This window comes from Stegostoma tigrinum, chromosome 1 (genome assembly GCF_030684315.1).
Source record: "Stegostoma tigrinum isolate sSteTig4 chromosome 1, sSteTig4.hap1, whole genome shotgun sequence".
NCBI classification, from domain to species: domain Eukaryota; kingdom Metazoa; phylum Chordata; class Chondrichthyes; order Orectolobiformes; family Stegostomatidae; genus Stegostoma; species Stegostoma tigrinum.
The window spans coordinates 3,568,629-3,592,555 of NC_081354.1; the positions used below are offsets into that span (position 1 = coordinate 3,568,629).

Sequence of the window (23,927 nt, forward strand, 5' to 3'; positions counted from 1 at the left end):
ATGTCCCTTTTCACATTCTCCATTCTAAAGGGCCAATCCCAGTTTCTCCAGTCCCTCCACTTTATTCAAGTCCCACGTCTTTGGTCTGATTTGAGTAAGTCCCCATCTCACTCTTGGCCATCCTTCCTGACAAATGAAGCCCAGAACTGGGCATAAAACTGAACCCGAATCCTGACCAATGCCCTATAAAGGTTTAGCGTTAATCCCTTGCTTGGAAAAGTTATCAATAAACCTGAATCTAAATTAGAAAGAGCGTTCAGAGGTGGCACATCAAGGATGTAGCAAATTGATGAAATACAGACAACTGTAAAACTGAGGCAGGGTACCCACCCGCCTCCCTCCACCCCTATGTGTTACATCTCGGTTTAAAACAAAGCAAAGATGACTGTTGTTCTCCTCTTGCAAAAACATCGTGCAGCAAAGCTGCAGGAGTGGCTGAGTGCCTGAACAGAAAAAGGAACAAATAACCAATGGTGGGTCAGTAAAAATTCATGTGTGTGAAAGGTCATGTGAACGATATCATAAAAATGCTGATGGAGGTTATTTTTGTGTCGGTGGCTGTTTGAAAGATGTAACAGGGTTAGCACCCGTATCTCAAACCTCATTTACACACCATCTGCCTTGCATTTATATAGCAGCTTTCTTTAAGTGAAACATCCCGAGAAGTTCCACAGTCGTGTTATCAAAAAAAATGTATTTACACAGAGATAATGGGAACTGCAGATGCTGGAGAGGTGCTCTCTGTGAAGGGTCGAGGCCCGAAACGTCAGCTTTTGTGCTCCTGAGATGCTGTGTTCATCCAGCTTCACACTTTGTTATCTTGTATTTACACAGAGCCATGTAATGAAACAGTTCTACAGGGGCATTGCTGATGCTGGATCTGGGGTCCTGTGTACAGTACTGCTCACTGTCCACTCGGGATTTCAGAATGATGTCAATGTGTTGGAAGCAGTTCGGAGAAGCTTTATCAGGCTAACTCCTGGAATGGATGAATTGCCTTATAAGGAAAGGTTAGACAGGCTGGGCCTGTGTCCTGTGGAGTTTGGAAGAGTCTGATGTGATTTTATTGAAACATTTCAGATCCTGAGCGGCCTTGACAAGGTGGAGGTAGGAGAATGGGAGAAAGTGGAACTAGGGGTCCGTGTTTAAAAACACACTGGTGCCCATTTCAGACAGAGATGAGGAATATTGTTTTCTCTCAGAGGGTTGAGGGTCTTTGGAATTCCCTCCCACAAAAAGCAGTGATTGCAGAATGTTTAAATATTTTGAAGGCCGAGCTAGATACGTTCTTCATGACCAAGGGGATGAAAGATTGTCGAGAGATATGTAGGAATGTGGAGTTGAGGTTAAAATCGGATTAGCCATGATCATATTGAATGGTGGGGCAGGCTGGAGGACAAGCTGTTGTTCTTCGTTCATTATATGACATAAGGTGAAATATTGATCAAAAGGAAAGATTATAAGGTCAACCTTAAAGGTGTAGGGAGATTTAGAGAGGTCCAGGAGGAGAATTCCACTGTTTTTGGCCGAGGGAGCTGAAGGCACGCAGACAGCGAAGCGATTTAATTTGACAATGTGAAGAATTCCAGAACTGGAGGAACGGCGATATTTTGAAATCCTGAAGCAGATTCAAACCGGATTCAAAGCTCCGTTTCTCTCTCAACAGATGCTGCCAGACCTGCTGCTTTCCTCCAGCACTTTCTGTTTTTTTTTATTTCAGATCTCCAGCATCCATAGCTTTTATTCCTCTCACTAAGTTTTCATGCTGGGGGAGGCTGTGGAGATAGGGAGAAGTGGGGACTGTGGATATGTTTGAAAACAAGGATAAAAATGTTAAAATCAAGACATCAGCAGACTGTGAGCCTAATGATAGAGAACCACTTCAATTTCATGTACCGAACAGAATCAAGTGTTGCTGGCGGCCACTCAGCCCCTTCTTCCTCTCACAGCTATTTGGCAGAACTATCCAATTAACGACCCGTGCGTTTCCTGTAGCTGTAGCCCTGTATTTGAATGGAGATCAGGATGAAGCGAGTAAAATGGAGAGAAAGTAACTTCAGCTACTGAAATGGGAAGGCATTTTATTCCATTAAATAACATGGTTACAGCAAAAAAAGAGACAATGTAATAAATCTAATTTGGAAAATGTATTTCATATAAGATTCATCAGAGAATAAATTAGACATTATTTATGGGCAAGGGAGTTCCTTTGACTGGTTGATTAAATACTGAACTTTGCTGATGTGTTACATTTCTAAAGAACTGCTTGTAAAGTAAAACTTTGTTATCACCAGAAACCAGCGATAATTGGAAACATGACTCATATACAGGAGTGTTTTACTAGTTCTTTATCTGTTTTCAGGTTTTTTTATACCAAAAGAAACATTTAATTTCACATTCATGCCTCCAATGAGTTGACTTTCGAACCCATCAGAGGAAGTTTTGAAATCACAATGCACATCCTTAAACTGGGCTGTTAACCTATGGCTACAGTGTTCCAGTAAACTCTTGTATTTCTTTCACTTAAATTTATTCTTCACCTGTTAATGCATTCCCTGTACTGCGTTTTCAGTCACTGGAACTCTGGGTCTGTTATATATAAAGTGCTAGCTTTGTTTTCCAAAAGCATCCTTTGTTTATAACATTTGCAAAAAGTACATTACAAAGCGTCTCAACTTGAATATTACAGAACTTGCAATAATATTCACTCACCATCTCACAGCCCTCAGCACTCTCAGGTACCTCAGTATGTTAGCAACATTTTTAATTATGATATGCACCCACATCAGATAAACCCGCTGAAGGCAAAACATTTCACATTGGAAATTATACAAATTGCAATAAAAATAAACTTTTCTCCACTCACTGGGTTCCACTGTGAAGTGCATCTCACGGTTTTCAATACTTTCCTCTCCATAAAGTACATTCTTTACTAAGTCACTGAGGCCAAGGTGTTTTTCCCAGTTTCCAACTTCTCGCTGAAAGGCCTTAGAAATATTGAAACTAGGAACAGGAGTAGGCCATTCAGCCCTTCAAGCCTGCTCTCCCATTCAGTACGATCATGGCTGATCATCTAATTCAGTCTCCTGTTCCCAATTTCTCCCCATATTCTTTGATCCCTTTAGCCCCAAGAAATATAGCCATTACCTTCTTGAAAACATTCTACATTTTGGCCTCAACTGTTTTCCATGGCAGAGAATTCCACAGGCTCCCCACTCTCTGGGTGACAACATTTATCCTCATCCCAGTCCTAAATGGCCCATTCTGTATTCTTAGACTGTGCCTCCTGGTTCTGGACTCCCCCATCATCAGGGACATCTTCCTGTGTTTACCCTGTCTAGTCCTGTTAGAATTTTATAGGTTTCTATGAGATCCCCCCTCATTCTTCTGAACATCAGTGAGTGTAGTACTAACCAATCCAGTCTGTCTTCATATGTCAGTTCTGCCATCCCAGGAATTAGTGACAATGATGATGTTTCTTCATTGTGTCTGTGTGCTGCTGTCAGTGTGCTATAGGCACTCATTGTAACTCGGCTGTACCTGGGACCAGTGTGTGTGGGAGTATAGGATCACAATTGGGAGATGCACAATACAATTGCAGTCACACAATCTCGCGCACACAAACAGAGCAATTACATTCACATTATCACATCCAAAACAACAACAACTTGCATTTATGTAGTGGCATTAACAAAGTCCCTTGTCATAAGATGCTTCATGGGACTGGTTATCCAAGGTCTTTGATACTGGGCCACTGAGCATTTAAGGCATAGAGTTTAAGAGCAGGGATGTTACACTGGAACTGCCTAAGAAGTTGGTAAGGCCATAGCTGGAGTGGTTCAGGAATCCACGTTATAGGAGAGGTCTGACTCAATGTAGAGGGTGCAGAGAAGATCTACCAGGATATTGCCTGGGATGGAGAGTTTTAGTTACAAAGAGAGACTGCATAGACTAAAGATAGTGGGAACTGCAGATGCTGGAGAATCCAAGATAACAAAGTGTGGGGATGGATGAACACAGCAGGCCAAGCAGCATCTCAGTTGTCTTCCTTAGAGCTGTGGAGATTGAGAGGGGACGTGACTGAAATGGATAAAATGATGGGTGGCATAGATACAGCAGATAGGAAAAAACTTCTTTCCCTTTGATGGAGGGATAAATAACCAGGGGCAATAGATTGAAGGTGAGGGGCAGGAGATTGGGGGGGGGGTCGGTGTGAGGAAATGCTTTTACACCCAGAGGCAATGGGAATCTGGAACTCACTACCTGTAAGGGTGAGAGAGACAGAAACTCTCAGAACAGTGAAGAAATATTTAGATGTGCACTTGTGATACCAAGGCTGTGGGCCAATTGCTGGGAGCCGGGATTAGAATAGTTAGGTGGTTATTTTTGACCAGTGCAAACATGATGGGCCGAAGGGCGTATTTTTGTGCTGCGGATCTCTCTGACTCCAGGACTGCATGACTCTCTAAGGAGATAGTGGGGGCGGTGACTCAAAACTTGGTCAAAGAGGGCATTTTTAAGGAGTGATTTAAAGAACAGAGAGGCAGAAAAGTTGAAAGAGGCAATAGCAGAAGCTGCAGCCCAGGCAGCTGACACTATGCTGGAATGATTAAAATCTGAGGATGGGCAAGAGGTTGAGAATTTGAGGAGTGCTCAGATCTCAAGCTTTGTAGAGACACAGGAAATTGCAGAGCAGGGAGCGGGGCATCTGAGTACACAGCTGTGGGTTATAATCGTACTGGGCTGTCAGGGGAGAGTGTCGTTGATCCTCCCAGTGTTTGGTGTCAATCAGATGGCTTAGAAATTGTTACTGGCGGTGAAAGTCAGTCGATAAGTTAAAAGCTGTGTGTTTTCATTCTCATTTTTCTGGGGAAGATTTTTTTTCAAAGGTTCTGCCTGACAGTTAAACCAAAACACTGCCTACCGACTCAGATGTGTGTAAAGGTCCCACGGCCATTATTTCGAGCAGCCAGGGTATTAGACCATAAAGAAGTACAAGCCGAACAGACTATTCAGCCCAACAAGTTCCTCTGCCATTCAATAAAATTGTGGCTCTTTTATAACCCTCTAGTCCACTTTCCTACCTTTACCCCAAATCCCTGATTAAAATCGGACTGATGTTGCCTGGCCTGCTGTGTTCCTCTAGCTCCACACTGTTCTCCCTCTGATGCTGCCTGGCCTGCTGTGTTCCTCCAGCTCCACACTGTGTTCCCTCTGATGCTGCCTGGCCTGCTGTGTTCCTCCAGCTCCATGCTGTGTTCTCTCTGATGCTGCCTGGCTTGCTGTGTTCCTCCACCTCCACACTATGTTCTCTCTGATCCTGCCTGGCCTGCTGTGTTCCTCCAACTCCACACTGTGTTCTCTCTGATACTGCCTGGCCTGCTGTGTTCCTCCAGCTCCACACTGTGTTCCCTCTGATGCTGCCTGGCCTGCTGTGTTCCTCCAGCTCCACGCTGTGTTCTCTCTGATGCTGCCTGGCCTGCTGTGTTCCTCCAGCTCCACACTGTGTACCCTCTGATGCTGCCTGGCCTGCTGTGTTCCTCCAGCTCCACGCTGTGTTCTCTCTGATGCTGCCTGGCCTGCTGTGTTCCTCCACCTCCACACTATGTTCTCTCTGATCCTGCCTGGCCTGCTGTGTTCCTCCAGCTCCACACTGTGTTCTCTCTGATGCTGCCTGGCCTGCTGTGTTCCTCCAGCTCCACTCTGTGTTCTCTCTGATGCTGCCTGGCCTGCTGTGTTCCTCTAGCTCCACGCTGTGTTCCCTCTGATGCTGCCTGGCCTGCTGTGTTCCTCCAGCTCCACACTGTGTTCTCTCTGACTCCAACATCCTACTATCTCTTAAAATCTGATTATCTCAGGCTTGAATATACTTAATGACCCAGCTGCTGTAAAGAATTCCCTACCCACCGAAAATTCTGGCTGTTGTCCGTCAATCTAACCATTAAAAGCGGATTTTTAGTCATTTTTCGAAGGGCTTCTAGTGGGATCTTGCTATGCAAATTGGCTGTTGATTTTCCTGCATTACAACAGCGGTTATACTTCGAAATTAAAACCAACAAAGCACCCATCGCTCGCCGTGAAGCGCCTCACTGTAGCTGCAGCAATTCTCTTTGGAGGGCCAGCTCGGTGTTTTGAGGATGAAGGTGGAGAGTGACGCGGTCCGTCTCTAAGCCCAGCAGGGAGCGCTCCTCCACTCAATCCCCTGCAACACAGACAGCTCGGCGTCTGCGATCACATTTCAGAAAAAAGACACACAAAAAACTTTGCAGTTAGTGGTCGGAGAAATGCAGCGACTGAACTTGTTTTTTTTTCAAAATAAAACTGAAGTGAATGCTTTATTCTGGAAACGTGAGGATTATTTGAATAGCTGCAGGCATTGCACGGGAATGTATCGGTTTCCTGAACACAGATGATTGCTAAATGTAAAGTGCGTGAAAGGAACAGGGATGGAAGGAAGAGACCCTGCTGGGACTGGGAAATCAATTGGAGCCGCACGGTTGCTTGGCCCAGTGTAGGTTCTACTCGCATTTGGGGCTTTGGGATGGGGCTGATTGTGTCAGTGAGGTTGGAGATGGCTCAAGTTCACATCAGTGCAATTCCCCCAGTGAAGTGTCGATCGGCAGAGAAGTTCTAAAGTCCCTTTAAGGGGGCACTTTGACCCCTTTAAGATCTTGCCTCCTACTTGGCTGAGTGACGTGGTACAAGACCGGCTCTTTAAATATGGGAAAGCAACTTGGGCTGTGAGTTACTCAGCAGCCAGAGAGAAAGAGCCTGTGTGTGTGTGTGTGTGTGTGTGTGAGAGAGAGAGAGAGAGAGAGAGTGCGCTGGGCGGCCGATTAAAGACTGAGACAGGAACTATCCAGACACACACAGACACAGAGAGAGAGGAAATCCCCCCTGTGTTGTCTGCCAGAGCTCCGGCCGCATGTTGTGACAGCAAGTCCGGGCAGACAGAGAGAGAAGGAGAGAGAGAGACAAGCACCTGACCCTCAGACTCTATTTCCAGGCAGAGTGGGGGTCAGAAACCCTGCTGGAGACCCTGGATTCAGCTCGGAGGTAAGAAGGAGCTGAAGTTTAAGCTATTATTGACTGATCCCTACATCGGTGAATATAGCAAAGAGTAGGGAAGGTATTGTGTGTGTGTGTATTGAGTGTGTGTCTTTGAGCATTGTTGAGGGCCATGTGTGAGAGAGAGGGGAGAGGGTTTGAGTGTAGAGCATTGTCTGTGTGTGTGTGAATGTGAGGGTTATAAGTGTGTGTGTGAGTGCATTGTCTCTGTGTGTGTTATGTGTGTGTGTTATGTGTGTGTGGATTATCTCTGTGTGTGGATTGTGTGTGTGTGTGTGTGTGGATTGTCTTTGTGTATGGATTGTGTGTGTGGAGTGTGTGTGTGTGTCTGTGTGTGTGTGTGAATGTGTGTGTGTGTATGTGTGTGTGTGTGGATTGTGTGTGTGTATGTGTGTGTGAGTGTGTGTGTGTCTGTGTGTGTGGATTGTCTTTGTGTGTGGATTGTGTGTGTGTGCGTGGAGTGTGTGTGGAGTGTGCGTGTGTGTGTGTCTGTGTGTGTGTGGAGTGTGTGTGTGTGGATTGTCTTTGTGTGTGGATTGTGTCTGTGTGTGTGTCTGTGTGTGTGGAGTGTGTTTGTGTGTGAGTGTGTGTGTGGAGTGTGTGTGTGTGTCTGTGTGTGTGTGGAGTATGTGTGTGTATTGTGTGTGTGTGTGTGTGGAGTGTGTGTGTGTGTGTGTGTGTGGATTGTGTGTGTGAGTGTGTGTGTGTGGAGTGTGTGTGTGTGTGTGGAGTGTGTGTGGATTGTGTGTGTGTGTGGATTGTGTGTGTGTGTGGATTGTCTTTGTGTGTGTGGAGTGTGTGTGTGTGTGGATTGTGTGTGTGTGGAGTGTGTGTGTGTGGATTGTGTGTGTGCATTGTGTGTGTGAGGGTTATGAGTGGTATGTGTGTGGATTGTCTGTGTGTGTGTGAGAGTTATGAGTGAGTGTATGTGTATGCGTGTGTGAGGGTTATGAGTGAGTGTGTGTGTGTGTGAGCTGTGTGTGTGTGTGTGTGTAGGTTATATGTGTGGGTTATGTGTGTACGTGCGGGTTATGTGTGGGTTATGTGTGTGTGTGGGTTATAAGTGTGTGAGAGAGGGTTATGAGTGTGTGTGTGTGAGGGTTATGAGTGTGTGGGAGAGAGGGTTATGAGTGTGTGTGTGTGAGGGTTATGAGTGTGTGGGAGAGAGGGTTATGAGTGTGTGTGTGTGAGGGTTATGAGTGTGTGTGTTTGTAAGGGTTATGAGTGTGTGGATTGTCTCTGTGTGTGTGTGTGTGTGTGTGTGTGTGTGTGTGAGGGTTGTGGGGTGGTTATGTGTGGATTGTCTCTCTCTCTCTGTGTACGATCTTTGTTCAGTGCCTGTGCGATAGGAGTGGGGGGGCGGGTGCTGGAGAAGGCTGGGAGTGTTGTAACTGAAAGCCTGGGGATTGTCTGTGACCGTTTTGTGTCTGTGTCTGTGTGTGTGTGTGTGTGTGTGTGTGTCTGTCTGTGACTGTGTGTGTGTGTCTGTGTGTGTGTGTGTGTGTGTGTGTGCGCTGAGGGGTGGGGGGCAGCTCAGTGTGTGGCTCATTTCCTTGCAGTTGTGGAGAAACGATCGCCCGGGTCCCCATGAGAATGAAGAGAGTGTGCGGGACACGGGCCGCTTTGTGTGCGATGGCAGAGGCTGGGGGCTAGTTTGGTGCCGGGCTGGGGCTGGGGTTTTGAGGGTGGGAGGTGGTGGTGGGGTGGGAGGGGTAGGGGCACGGGCTGGGTTTAGAAATGAGTGACGGGTTGAGCCTCGGGCTCAGTGGGATGGTGTTTAACTTTCTGTCGGGTTGTGGTCGGTGGGGGAGCCACGTGTCTCTGCTCTCGGAGTCAACATGTGAAGTAATCCATAAAACAAAGGAAACACAACTTGGCCATTCAGCCCATCGAAACTGCCCCACCATTCGACCATGGCTGATACAATTATGAACCCCATTCTCCTGCCTTCTCCCTGTAACCCCTGATCCCCTTATTCATCAAAAACCTACCCATCTCAGTCTCACATACACTCAATGCCTTGGCCTCTACCGTCCTCTGATGCACATGGGATGGGATTGGGACAGGGGGCAGACTGGAGCACTAACAGGGTGGGCAGAGCAGTGCCGAGAGAGGCTTCATTCACCTCAACCTCTGAACATTTAGGGTCAAATCACATGCCTGGGAGTTTGACAGAAAATTGACATTAACACATTACTACAGTATGGAGGGAGCAGGCACTGTCACAGGGTCAGTGCTGAGGGAGTGTGCACTGTCACAGGGTCAGTGCGGAGGGAGTGTGCACTGTCACAGGGTCAGTGCTGAGGGAGTGTGCACTGTCACAGGGTCAGTGCTGAGGGAGTGTGCACTGTCACAGGGTCAGTGCTGAGAGAGCGAACACTGTCAGAGGCTCAGTGCTGAGGGAGCGCCGCACTGTCAGAGGGTCAGTGCTGAGGGAGCGGGCACTGTCAGAGGGTCAGTGCTGAGGGAGCGGGCACTGTCAGAGGGTCAGCACTGAGGGAGTGTGCACTGTCACAGGGTCAGTGCTGAGGGAGCGGGCACTGTTGGAGGGTCAGTGCTGAGGGAGTGGGCACTGTCGGAGGGTCAGCACTGAGGGAGTGTGCACTGTCGGAGGGTCAGTGCTGAGGGAGCGGGCACTGTCGGAGGGTCAGTGCTGAGGGAGTGTGCACTGTCGGAGGGTCAGTGCTGAGGGAGCGGGCACTGTTGGAGGGTCAGTGCTGAGGGAGTGGGCACTGTCGGAGGGTCAGTGCTGAGGGAGTGGGCACTGTCACAGGGTCAGTGCGGAGGGAGTGTGCACTGTCACAGGGTCAGCGATGAGGGAGTGTGCACTGTCACAGCGTCAGTGCGGAGGGAGTGTGCACTGTCACAGGGTCAGTGCGGAGGGAGTGTGCACTGTCGGAGGGTCAGTGCTGAGGGAGTGTGCACTGTCACAGGGTCAGCGCTGAGGGAGTGTGCACTGTCGGAGGGTCAGTGCTGAGGGAGCACCACACTGTCACAGGGTCAGCGCTGAGGGAGTGTGCACTGTCACAGCGTCAGTGCGGAGGGAGTGTGCACTGTCACAGGGTCAGTGCGGAGGGAGCGCCGCACTGTCGGAGGGTCAGTGCTGAGGGAGCGGGCACTGTCGGAGGGTCAGTGCGGAGGGAGTGTGCACTGTCACAGGGTCAGCGATGAGGGAGTGTGCACTGTCACAGGGTCAGCGCTGAGGGAGCGGGCACTGTCGGAGGGTCAGTGCTGAGGGAGTGCCGCACTGTCGGAGGGTCAGTGCTGAGGGAGCGCCGCACTGTCGGAGGGTCAGTGCTGAGGGAGCGCCGCACTGTCGGAGGGTCAGTGCTGAGGAATGATTCACTGTTGATGCTGCAGTGTTTAAATGCAATGCTAAACCCTAATCCTACTGTGGTGTCAGGCTGATGTAAAAGATCCAAAGTTTGTGCTGGAAGAAGAGCAAAGCATTTCTGTCCTGGGATAATGAGTCCTTCCTAAGGAATCTGACTGAAACAGACTTTCTGCAACTTTCACATTGCTATTTGCGGGTCCTTGCTGTTTGCTGGTCTGTCTCCTCCATTGTTTTACTGCAAAGTGCATTTCATGGCCTGCATTTGGTTTTGAAAGCCCTGAGACCATGTAAGGTGCTATAGAAATGCAAGTTGTGTCTTATCCCAAGACTCTGACACAGAAAAAACATGGAGGTGAGATTTCTGACTTTTTGCTGAGTTCAGTGTTTCAGTTCTGTTCCCACGTGAGGCTGTGACGCTGAAGGGTGCAGCGCAGTGTCTAAATCTGGAATATTTCAAATCTTCATTTGGCACAATGACCCAAACTCAGCACAGCCCTCTGTCCTCACATCTCATCCACCTCTGTGCACTGGATGCGGATGCTGATCCCTGCCTTCCCCAGGAATATACGATGTGCATTTATATTGCATTTTTCTTACCCTTGAGATGTCTCAAAGAGCTTCACTGCCAATTAAGGCCTGTTTTTAAAGTGTAGTCATTGTTATAATATGGGAAATCTGGCTGGGCTAGCTTTCCTGGACAGGTATGATGGTCAATGGGATAAATGGTGGCCAGCTCACCTTAGTCAACTAGTCCGTGTTGCATAATGGCTGTAGATTTTTTGTTTTTTGTACCTGCAAGGGCAGACAGGCTTCAGTTTAACATCTCAGCCTGCTAATAGCCCCCTGACTGTGCAGGGGGCTTAGCCCTGGCATTGTGGCTGTCAGCCTGGATTTCGTATTGGCTCAAACTGGCCTTAACTAATCATTGAGAAGGGCTGGGTAAATCTGACTTGTTTATTTTGTGTCCCTGTCTGAATGAAGGAGGCTTTCAGGGAACTCTTAGTATTCTGCTCCTCAGTGGTGGAGAGATCCTAAACCAGAACGTGTGGTTATTTATGAAGATTTGACTTTGCACTGTCTAAGGAGCCCTCACTTTGAAATCTTGGTCTTTTCTTTGGTGTGACATCCAGATTAAACACTGTCCCTTCATTCCGAGGGGAATGTTAAAGCTTTCATGGCACCGTTTTGAAGAAGAGCAGGCTTTTACTTCCCATTGTCCTCAGCTTCTTCCGACAAGTTTTTCAACAATGGGATATTGCTGTGTGCAAATTAACTTACAACATTATGCTTCAGAAAGAATTTCGCCAGCTGTAAACTGCTCAGGATATTCGGACGTAGTGAAAAGCACTATGAAAATGTATGGTTCTTCACCACACTAGTCATGTACATGCCGCAAGTCTCTCTCACATTATCACCTCTGCACTCTGCGCTTCAGTAACTTTCCAAACATAGAGAACACTCCGTCCCCACCATCCTATAGCCACTAGTTGTGTAGCTGTTAGACTCTGTTAGTCCTCACTTTAAAAATCCCACTCATGCCTGTGACTGCTGTCTGAAGGACTGATTGCCTGCCAAACACACCCTCACACACACTCTCACACACACACTCATACACACACTCTCACACACTCACATTCTCACACACTCTCACACTCATAAATACAAACTCACACACACACACTCCCACACACATGCACACATACACTCTCACACACACTGTCACACTCATATACTCACATTCTCACCCACACTCTCACATTCATACATACACTCTCACACACACTCACATTCTCACCCACACTCTCACATTCATACACACACTCTCACACACACTCACATTCTCACCCACACTCTCACATTCATACATACACTCTCACACGCACACATTCTCACACACACTCTCACACATACATACACACACACACGCACACACTCATGCACACACTCACACACACTCATGCACACACTCTCTCACACACACTCTCACACACTCTTGCACACACTCTCATACACACACTCGTGCGCACACTCAACCTTGTGCACTCACACATGCATACACACACACACACACACTCTTGTACACACACACAGACACCCTTGTGCACAGACTCTCAGACACACACTCTCATGCACACACACTCCCATACACACACTCTTGCACACTCACACACATATACTATCACACACACATACACACACATGCACACACACACATGCACTCTTAACACACACACAGTCACACACTCGCACACGCACACTTTCACACACATTCGCACACATGCTCACACACACACACATGCACACTCACACACACATTTGCACATGTACCCTTGCAGACTCGCATACACGCACTGTCACATGCACTCGCACACATACACTCACACATTTGTCTGTTGGTTTTGCCTGTGACAATGTGAACTCTCCTGCTGCAGGACCACTGTTGTCATGTGGGGACTGTAGCAGCCAATTTATATACAGCAAGATCCAACTGCAAGGGCAAAGTGAGAATGACCACATCTTCTGTTTTATTGATATTAGTGATCATTGTACAGCTGGATATCATAAATAATCACCACTCTTAAAAAAAATTTTCCCTGATGTGCCAGATTAATATTTATCCCTTAACTGACAAAATTATCTGGTTTTTCTCACGTTGTTGTTGATGAGAGCTTGCAATAGTCAAGCCACTCTAAAAAGGCAAGAACTTTCTTTGCTTTCATCCAGATGTATAGGTTAATCAGATCACACAGAGGTACGGAGTTGACAGAGCGGGTTGATAGCAACAATTGCAAAAATGTCAACCAGTTCCTTCAGGATTCCTCCTCCTCTCCTTCTCTCTTATTGATGTTACATGAGATTTTAACAAGGGTTTGGGGATTGTGGAAGATGAATTAATGTTTAATGTCCTGCTTGTATTCCCTTTGGGTTTCAATGACCACAGAGAAAGGGAGGAAGAAAAACCCACGTGGTATGCAAGTAACTTATTGCAATAATTCATTCCACTGCAATTTATTCTGATGCATTATTTCAACATAATACCTTTCATGATTTATTTCATTTTAAATTATGTTATGATTCTGTTGAAACAATGCTGCAACTACAGCTGGATGGGTATAAACTTCCCCAAGTAAGTATTGAGAATTTTCAAGTCATTTCCTTCTGGATTCCCAATTGTTGATTTTATCCCTCATATTGGAAAATGATCCGGACTTTCTGTAACCTCATTTCCCTTTTATAACCTAGCACTATGTGTTGATGAGTGTACTGGTGTCATTACTCACATTGCGCTGTTCTACCATCATAGCGTCATCTGAATCTGTTCCTGCTTTCTCTTGGATTCCTGGTTGGAGAACTAGCAGGGCAATCCACTGAATCCATTGGCCATCAGGCAGTTGACTGGCATGTGTTAGCTCTTCCTCAGCAATGAGTGACCCAGGGGAGAGCTGAGTCAATGCTGTCCATTATGAGGCTGCCAGATCTCCATCACTCATCAGGGATGAGGGGGCTTTTGAGGGTGAGTCCGTGATGGGCTCAGGAAACCAGTTCTTGAGGTCTGATGGAGCTTGAGGGTTAAGGGAGTCTGTGGCTCGCAGCTGGCATCCCCTCCTTCCCATTGATGGGCACTGAGTGCCTTTAAAACAGGGACCATCAAGAATAGGAATAGGCCATTCAGCCCCTCAAGCATGCTGTGTCAATCAATCAGATCATAGCTGATCTGGTTTTGTCAAATCAGCATTCCCACCTACCCTGGTAACGTTACATCCATTTGTTTCACAAGATTCTATATCTGTCTGCCTTCAAAATATTCAGGGCCTCTACTTTCATTGCTTTTTCAGGAAGAGAGTTCCAAACACCATAAAGACATAGGAGTAGGAGTAGGCCATTCAGCCCATCAAGTCTGTTCCACCAGTCAATGAGATTATAGTTGATCTTCTAATTGTCAACTCTATTTTCTGGACTTAGCCTCATAATCATCTGTGAGAAAAAAAAATCACCTCATCTCTGTCTCAACTGGGTAACCCCTGATTCCTAGGCATTGACCCCTTAGTTGTAGATCATTTCTTGAGAGGAAATATCCTCTCCGCACTCCGTCTGTCAGGATCCCTTGGCATCTTGTACATTTCAAGTAAGCTGCCTCTTACTCTTCTCAATTCCATCAGATACAAGGCCAGCTTCAGCCAACTTTCCTCCTAAAACAACCTGCTCAGTGCACGTATTAATCTGGTAGACCTTCTCCGACCTGCCTCTAATGCATTTGCAGTGTACCTTAAATAAGGAGACCAAACAGGATATAACTGTATACAGAGAGGCTGCCATCAGTGCCCTGTAACACTGAAGCATAGCCTTTCTACTTTTGTATTCACTTCCCTTTCTGGTAAACGAAAACATGCCTCTGGTTTTCCCAATTACTTGCTGTATCTGCACACTAACTTTCTGCAATTCATTCTTGAAGACACCCTGGTGTCTCTATTGGAGAGGGATTTTGGCTCCTTTCCCCATTTTCCTTTAATCGGGAAAAAGACGAGATAAGAGACGTAGGGAGAGGGTCTGTGCAGGGATTGAGATGTAGAGGGGAGGTTCTGAGTCGTTCCGAAGAAGTACCTGAAACGTTAACTCTGATTTCTCTCCCCCACAGATGCTGCCAGACCTGCTGAGTTTTTCCAGCAATCTCTGTTTTTGTTTGAAATGTAAAGGTCCGGAAGGAGGCTCGAGTGGACCATAAATACCTGCTTCAGAGTTGGGCTGAATGGCCTCCTTCTGGAATGCTTGTACCTGTACTGTATTGAAACAGCTTGGAGGAGGCAGCTATCCCCTGGCATCCTTTACTTAGACAAGCACAGTACGTAGGTTCTGACTAACCAGAACGAGGAGACACTCTGACACTTCTGTTTATATCTGTTGACCAGGGTGTGGGATAACAACCCTGGTCAAGGATCTCATAGTCAATGAGATCCACCTGCCCCTGGTTCCAATCATTACATCCCTCCCCATCTAAGTCCAGGGATGTAAGCCTGATCTTTCTCTCGTGGCTTCTCGTGGGATGTTTACAGCCCCAGGTCCAGTTTGTCTGATTTTGACACAGACAGGGGCATAATCAAACAGGAACAACCCCTCACCCAACCACAGGGATAGCTCCGGCAGAGTCCCTAACAGGGAAAAGACTTCCTCACCAGAGTAAACCCTGATCTTCCTGGGCTTGGTGGGGTTGTGGATGGGGTTTGGGGAAGGAACAGCAGCAGGAGTGCCAGTGCCGGCCACATGCCTTCTCTAAGCAAGAGAGACAATTTACCTCATGTATATTCCATGTAATTCTTTGTGAAATGAGGGGAGGGAGAGCATGGTGGTTGGACTTGCGAAAAATCGCAGGGAGATAAATGTTTGACTGTGAAGGAACAGCTGTTGGCGTAGCTGAGGAGAGTCTGGCTTTGGGTTGGTTCAGCTGGGCAATTGTAACAGGAACTTTTTTTGTTAATACATTACTTAGTCTGTGAATATGACAGGTGGTCAGTGTGTTTTTTTCTCGCATTGGGAGATGTGTAACCTTATTGCGAGGTCCCAGGTGTTTTGAATGTCAGTTGCTGGCCAATGTAAGCCTGCCAATGCTGGGTAAGCATGGCTTTGAAGAGTTACTGAAAACAGTGGCTAGTTCTGGTGAGACTGGGATAGCTTGAGCAATTGGCAGTGCTGGGTGATTGTTCACACATAGAAGCAGGAGTTTAATGAATTTGTAAAGTCATCTCATTGCAGCATGTTTTCCAGGCCAGAATGATTAATTTCATTGTTATCCGCTATTAGACGGGACTGAAATTTCAAAAGTGGGGATAACATGAGTTTCTCAACAGGTGGGATTTAACAGTGTGCACAGTTCTGCAAGTATTATAGCTCAAGGGGCCTTGACAAAGCAGAAAAGGCCAAACACTGGTATAGGGGTTGGTGACTATAAATTTTGAATGTCATAGAGGTCTACAGCCATTCAGCCATGCTGCCCAGTGCGCAAAATTAAACTAGTCCCGTTTCCCTGCATTTGGTCCATATCCCTCCGTATCTATCCCATTCATGTACCTGTCCAAACGTCCCTTAAATGATAAAATTGTACTCACTTCCACCACTTCCTCCGGCAGCCCATTCCAGACACTCACCACCTTCTGTGTGAAAAAATTGCCCCTCTGGACCCTTTTATATCTTCCCCCTCTTACCTTAAACCTGTGCCGTCCTGGTTTTAGACTCCCCTACTGTGGGGAAAAGTTGCCAGCTTATCCATGCCCCTCATGATTTCAAAGACCTCTTTAAAGTCAGCCCTCAGTCTCCTACGTTCCAGAGGAAAAATGTCCCAGCCTCTCTTTATAACTCGAACTTTGTAGTCCAGGTAGCATCCTAGTAAATCTTTTCTGCACTCTTTCTGGATTAATAAAACTTTTTCCTCAGTAGGACAACCAGAACTGTACACAGCACTCCAGCTGTGGCCTCCCCAATATCTTGTACAGCTGCAACGAGACGTCCCAACTCATAGAGTCAGAGAATTTGGGAACTGCAGATGCTGGAGAATTCCAAGATAATAAAATGTGAGGCTGGATGAACACAGCAGGCCAAGCAGCATCTCAGGAGCACAAAAGCTGACGTTTCGGGCCTAGACCCTTCATCAGAGAGGGGGATGGGGAGAGGGAACTGGAATAAATAGGGAGAGAGGGGGAGGCGGACCGAAGTTGGAGAGTAAAGAAGATAGGTGGAGAGAGTATAGGTGGGGAGGTAGGGAGGGAATAGGTCAGTCCAGGGAAGACGGACAGGTCAAGGAGGTGGGATGAGGTTAGTAGGTAGCTGGGGGTGCGGCTTGGGGTGGGAGGAAGGGATGGGTGAGAGGAAGAACCGGTTAGGGAGGCAGAGACAGGTTGGACTGGTTTTGGGATGCAGTGGGTGGGGGGGAAGAGCTGGGCTGGTTGTGTGGTGCAGTGGGGGGAGGGGACGAACTAGGCTGGTTTAGGGATGCAGTAGGGGAAGGGGAGATTTTGACACTGGTGAAGTCCACATTGATACCATATGGCTGCAGGGTTCCCAGGCGGAATATGAGTTGCTGTTCCTGCAACCTTCGGGTGGCATCATTGTGGCAGTGCAGGAGGCCCATGATGGACATGTCATCTAGAGAATGGGAGGGGGAGTGGAAATGGTTTGCGACTGAGAGGTGCAGTTGTTTGTTGCGAACTGAGCGGAGGTGTTCTGCAAAGCGGTCCCCAAGCCTCCGCTCAGTTTCCCCAATGTAGAGGAAGCCACACCGGGTACAGTGGATGCAGTATACCACATTGGCAGATGTGCAGGTGAACCTCTGCTTAATGTGGAATGTCATCTTGGGACCTGGGATAGGGGTGAGGGAGGAGGTGTGGGGACAAGTGTAGCATTTCCTGCGGTTGCAGGGGAAGGTGCCGGGTGTGGTGGGGTTGGAGGGCAGTGTGGAGCGAACAAGGGAGTCACGGAGAGAGTGGTCTCTCCGGAAAGCAGACAGGGGAGGGGATGGAAAAATGTCTTGGGTGGTGGGGTCGGATTGTAAATGGCGGAAGTGTCGGAGGATGATGCGTTGTATCCGGAGGTTGGTAGGGTGGTGTGTGAGAACGAGGGGGATCCTCTTGGGGCGGTTGTGGCGGGGGCGGGGTGTGAGGGATGTGTTGCGGGAAATATGGGAGACGCGGTCAAGGGTGTTCTCGATCACTGTGGGGGGAAAGTTGCGGTCCTTAAAGAACTTGGACATCTGGGATGTGCGGGAGTGGAATGTCTTATCGTGGGAGCAGATGCGGCGGAGGCGGAGGAATTGGGAATAGGGGATGGAATTTTTGCAGGAGGGTGGGTGGGAGGAGGTGTATTCTAGGTAGCTGTGGGAGTCGGTGGGCTTGAAATGGACATCAGTTACAAGCTGGTTGCCTGAGATGGAGACTGAGAGGTCCAGGAAGGTGAGGGATGTGCTGGAGATGGCCCAGGTGAACTGAAGGTTGGGGTGGAAGGTGTTGGTGAAGTGGATGAACTTTTCGAGCTCCTCTGGGGAGCAAGAGGCGGCGCCGATACAGTCATCAATGTACCGGAGGAAGAGGTGGGGTTTGGGGCCTGTGTAGGTGCGGAAGAGGGACTGTTCATAGAGCCATTGAGAATATACAGCGCAGAAACAGACTCTTCGATGCAACCTGTCTACATCGACCAATTATCCAAAGTAAATCTAGTCCCATTTGCCAGGAATTTAGTACATATCCTTCTAAACGCCTCTTATTCATATTCCCGTCCAGATGCCTTTTAAATTCTGTAACTGTACCAGTCTCCTCCTCTTCCTCTGGCAGCTCATTCCATACACGCACCACCCTCTGTGTGAGAAAGCTACCCCTTAGGTCTCTTTGAAATTTTTCCCCACTCACCTTAAACCCTACGATGGGACCTCTAGTTTTGCAATACCCCAAACCAAGCAAAAGACCTTGTCTATTTGCCCTATCCATGCCCATCATGATTCTGTAACCTCAAAAGGTCACCCCTCAGCCTCCATTACTCAAGGAAAAATAGCCTCAGTCTATTCAGCCTCTCCCTGTAGCTCAAACACTCCAACCCCAGTAACATCCTTGTAAATCTTTTCTGAACCCTTTCAAGTTTCACATCATCTTTCCTATAGTAGGGAGACCAGAACTGAACACAGTATTCCAGAAGTGACCGTAACCAATGTCCTGTACAGCCACAAGATGACCTCCCAACTCCTATTCTCAGTGCACTGACCAATAAAGGCAAGCTTACCCCAAACACGTTCTTCACTGTCCTATCTACCCATGACTCCACTTTCAAGGAACTATGAACCTGCACTCCAAGGTCTCATTGTTCAGCAACACTCCCCAGGACCTTACCATTAAGTGTATCAGTCCTGCTTTGATTTACCTCTCCATTTATCTAAATTAAACTCTATCTGCCACTCCTTAGCCCATTGGCCCATCTGATCCAGATCCCGTGGTACTCTGAGGTAACCTTCTTTGCTGCCCACTACACCTCCAATTTTGGTGTCATCTTTAAACTTACTAACCATACCTCCTGTTCACATCCAAATCATTTATATAAATGACAAAAAAGCAGCGGACCCAGCACAAACCCTAGTGATACACCGCTGGGCACAGGCCTCCAGTCTGAAAAGCAACCCTCTACCACCACCCTCTGTATCCTACCTTTGAGCCAATTCTGTATATTATACATAGCTAGTTCTCCCAGTGTTCCACGTGATCTAACCTTGCTAACCCGTCTACAGTGAGGAACTTGTCGAGTGTCTTGCTGAAGTCATATAGATCACACCCACCACTTTGCCCTCATCAATCCTCTTTGTCACCTCTTCAAAAAACTCAATCAAATTTGTGAGACATGACTTCCCATGCAAAAAGCCAATTGACTGTCCCTAATCAGTCCTTGCCTTTCCAAATACATGTAAATCCTGTCCCTCAGGATTCCCTCCAACAACTCGCCCACCACTGATGTCTGGCTCCCTGGTTTCTCCTTACCACATTTCTTAAATAGTGGCACCACATTGGCCAACCTTCAGTCTGCCAGCACCTCACCTGCGGCTATCGATGGTCCAAATATCTCAGCAAGGGGCCCAGCAATCACTTCCCTAGCTCCCCACAGAGTTCTAGAGTACACCTGATCAGGTCATGAGGATTTATCCACCTTTATATGTTTTAAGCCATCCAACAGCTCCTCCTCTGTAATGCGGACATTTTTCAAGATGTTGCTATTTATTTCCCCACGTTTTCTGATTTCTATATCCTTGTCCACAGTAAATACTGATGCAAAACATTCATTTAATATCTCCCCCATCTCCTGTGGTTCTACATTTAGCTAGCCTGGCTGATCTCTAAGGAGCCCAATTCTCTCCCTAGTTACCCTTTTGTCCTTAATGTATTTGTAGAATCCCTTTGGACTCCCCTTAACCCTACTTGCCAAAGCTGTCTCCTGTCCACTCTTTCCCTCCTGATTTCCTTCTTAAATACACTCCTGCTCTTATACTCTTGTCGGGATTCACTCGATCTCTGCTGTCTGTACCTTATACATGCTTCCTTCTTTTTCTTAAAGAAAATATCAATTTCTCCACTCATCCACTGTTCCCTACACCTACCAGCCTTGCTCTTCATCCTGACAGGAACATATTGTCTCTGGACTTTGATGATCTCCTTTTGAAGGCTTCGTATTTTCCAGCTGTCCCTTTACCTGCAAACATGTGCCTCCCAATCAACTTTTGAAAGTTCTTGCCTAATACCGTCAAAATTGGCTTTCCTCCAAATTAGAACTGTAGCTTTTTGATCAGTTCTAGCCTTCTCCATCACTATTTTAAACCTAACAGAATTATGGTCATTGGCCCCAAAGTGCTCTCCCACTGACACGTCAGTCACCCCAACAGTAAGTAAGTTTTGTGCCTTCTCCAACAGGTACATCCACATACCGAATCATAAACTTTTCTGTACATGCTTAACACATTCTTCTCCAGCCAAGCACTTAACACATTGGCAGTCTGTGTTTGGAAAGCTAAAATCCCCCACCACAACCACCCTATTATTCTTACAGATAACTGAGATCTTCTTACAAATTTATTCCTCAGTTTTCCGCTGACTATTGTGGGGGTCGGGGGGTGCGTTCTACTGGACAATCCCAATATACTCAGCATTTTTAAAAAATCATTCACAGGTTAGTGGTTTCACTGACTAGGCCAGCATTTATTTCCCATCTCTAATTGCCCAGGGGGAGAACAGACATGGAATAAGTTTTTAAACAAAAATGGTTTCATGGCCATCATTAGCATTTTAATTCCAGATTTTTATTGAATTCAGATCCACCTTGGTGGGATTTGAACCTAACACAGCCCAAAGATATGTAGGCTAGGTGGATTGGCCAGGCTAAATTGCCCCTTGTGCTCAGGGATGTGTAGATTAGGTGGGTTTGATGAATGTGTCCTGGTGGGATGTCCTGAGGATTTGTGTGGATTTGTGTGAATCCTGAGTGTGGATTTGTGGTCCGAAGGGCTTTGTAGGGATTCTGTGGAATCTATGGAGGTCCCCAGGATATTACCTGGCTCTCAGGATTAACAGTCTAACGATAGTCCCATTCAGGCACCACTTCCCATTTATTAGCTAAAGGGCCTGAGTGGAGGTGGGGAGAGGAGCCTCTGATACAGTGTGTTGTGGCCTGGAACAGGCTGACTATTAGGGTAGTGAAGGCCAATTCAATGATAACCTGCAGAAGGGAATTTATGCGGAAAGTACATGGGAATGGGGAGAACGGGACAGTTCTTTAAAAGAGACAGCGTAGGTCTGTGTCGTCGAAACATAAAAACTAGGTGCAGGAGTAGACCATTCAGCCCTTCGAGCCTGTACCACCATTAATATGATCATGTCTAATCATGCACATTCAGTATCCCACTCCCAATTTCTCTCCATACCCCCTGATCCCTTTAGCTGCAATAGCCTTGTCCAACTCCCTTTTGAACGTATCTAACTCCAGAAGAAGGATTAAGACTCCGAAAGCTTGTGATTTCAAATAAACCTGTTGGACTGTGACCTGGTGTCGTGTGACTTCTGACTTTGTCCAGCCCAGTCCAACACCAGCACCTCCACATCTTGAATATGTCTATTGACCGGGCCCCAACAGCTTTCTGTGGGAGAGAATTCCATAGCTTCACAACTCTCTGAGTGAAGAATTTCTTCCTGATCTCAGGCCTGAATGGTTTACCGTTTACTCTTAGATCATGAAAGGCTTCTTCCTGTGTCGCCAATCCTGTGAGATATCAGAGCCTACCGGTGCTCGCTTCTGCAGCCTGCAAGGACAGCGGGTCTGTACGCTCACAATCTGAGCCTATCACCCAGTCAAACATATGAAATCAGCTGTTAATTTCTTTATAATTGATCCAAGTAATGCTAAGGCCAGGTTGCCAGTCAGCCTGCATTTTAGTCACTTGCTGTTAATTCCATAAAACTTCCTGATAATTATCTGAATCTCTAAATATGATTGTAAAACCAATTTAATCTTTAATCGCTTGGTGTGACCACCACATTCTAGTGAGATTGGTAGGGTTGCTAAGTCCCCTTGGCTGGCCTGGAGTCTCCACGAATTAAAAAAGAAAGACTTGTATTTATATAGCACCTTTTTACTTATACCTGCGTTACAGGTAATGAAATAATTTTGAAGTGCAGTTATGCTCGTAATGTAGGAAACCCCACCGTCAGTTTGCACACAGCAAAATCCCAAAAACAGCACTGTGAAAGTGACCAAGATAATTTGTTTTTTTTTGCTTAAGGGGTAAGTATTGGCCAGGCAACTGGTTGAACTTCCCTGCTCTTCACATGGTCATAGAATCATACAGTACAGAAGAGACCCTTCAGCCCATTGAGTCTGCACTGACAAAACCTACACTAGTCTCACTTCCCAGCACTTGGCCCATAGCTTTGAATGGAATGGAATCTTTTCTTTCCTTGAAACGGCAGACAGGGCTTTAGTTTAACATCTTTTCCAAAAGCACTGCCGATTGTGCAGGGAAAGCCCACAGCAGTGCACTGGAATATTAGCATGGATTTTTGTTCTATGCCCTGGACTGGGGTTTGAACCCATAAACATGTCATGCCTGTGGCAGTGCTAATTGCAAGAAGCAAGTGGCAGAGTTGACCTGATGGGTCAATTGGCCAATGAAGGATCTGTTTGGTTTCCAGTAGAATGCAGGAATGGTGTGGATGGAAGTTTTGGGTGACCAATGGTGGGAATGTGGGGGTTGGATAGTTGGAGGCAAACAATCATGTGACAAAGCCTCCAAGAATACACTTAATATACCCACACCAGTATACACACAACAATGCTGGTAACCCACAGTGTGAGCAATTCTCTGTCATTCGGCTCCTGCACTGAATGACTCTGTCAAACCAAACACAAGATTGAACAGGAACAGGGTGAATGTGTGAAATGGAAGAGTTACTGGGGAGGCAGTAGCCTCGTCAGTGATATGATGGGATTAGGAATCCTGTACCCCACACTACCGTTCTGGGAGTATTGTTTCAAAATCCACGATAGCAGATAGTGGAATTTGAATTCAATGAAAAGCTGGAATTAAAACATAGCCTAATGGTGACTATTGTTCTAAATGGGAAAGGATGACAATGTAAAGAATAGACTGAGGTAGTAGGAACTGCAGATGCTGGAGAACCTGAGATAACAAGGCCTAGAGCTGGATGAACACAGCAGGCCAAGCAGCATTTCTGAAGAAGGGTCTCGGCCCGAAACATCAGCCTTCCTGCTCCTCTGATGCTGCTTGGCCTGCTGTGTTCCTCCAGCTCCACACCTTGTTATCTAAAGAATAGACTTGAGTGATTTGGAGAAACCATTGTTAGTTATAAACTGCTGGAGTTTGATTTTCTTGTCTTGTCTTGAACACATTGATTAGTCTTCAACATTGAATATACCTCCCAGTGCCTATTCTACATCTAATTATTTGGAGCAGCTTGTGGATGAACTACAAGACTGCTTTTATTTTCTTAAATATTTG

General features: G+C 46.8%; 1 protein-coding gene across 3 annotated transcripts in view; it reads left to right on the plus strand.

The window, feature by feature from the left end:
- The first annotated feature begins 6,731 nt into the window (after positions 1-6,731).
- The window catches only part of LOC125450951 (electrogenic sodium bicarbonate cotransporter 1-like), a 223,375-nt gene continuing 206,179 nt past the window's right edge, over positions 6,732-23,927 (plus strand). For 2 of the 3 annotated variants that reach the window (XM_059648140.1, XM_059648179.1), the window contains exon 1: positions 6,733-7,056. The gene's annotated coding sequence lies outside the window, so the exon portion shown is untranslated. Of the gene's footprint in view, positions 7,057-23,927 lie in introns of all 3 variants that reach the window. The other variant, XM_059648092.1, reaches the window with a different exon arrangement.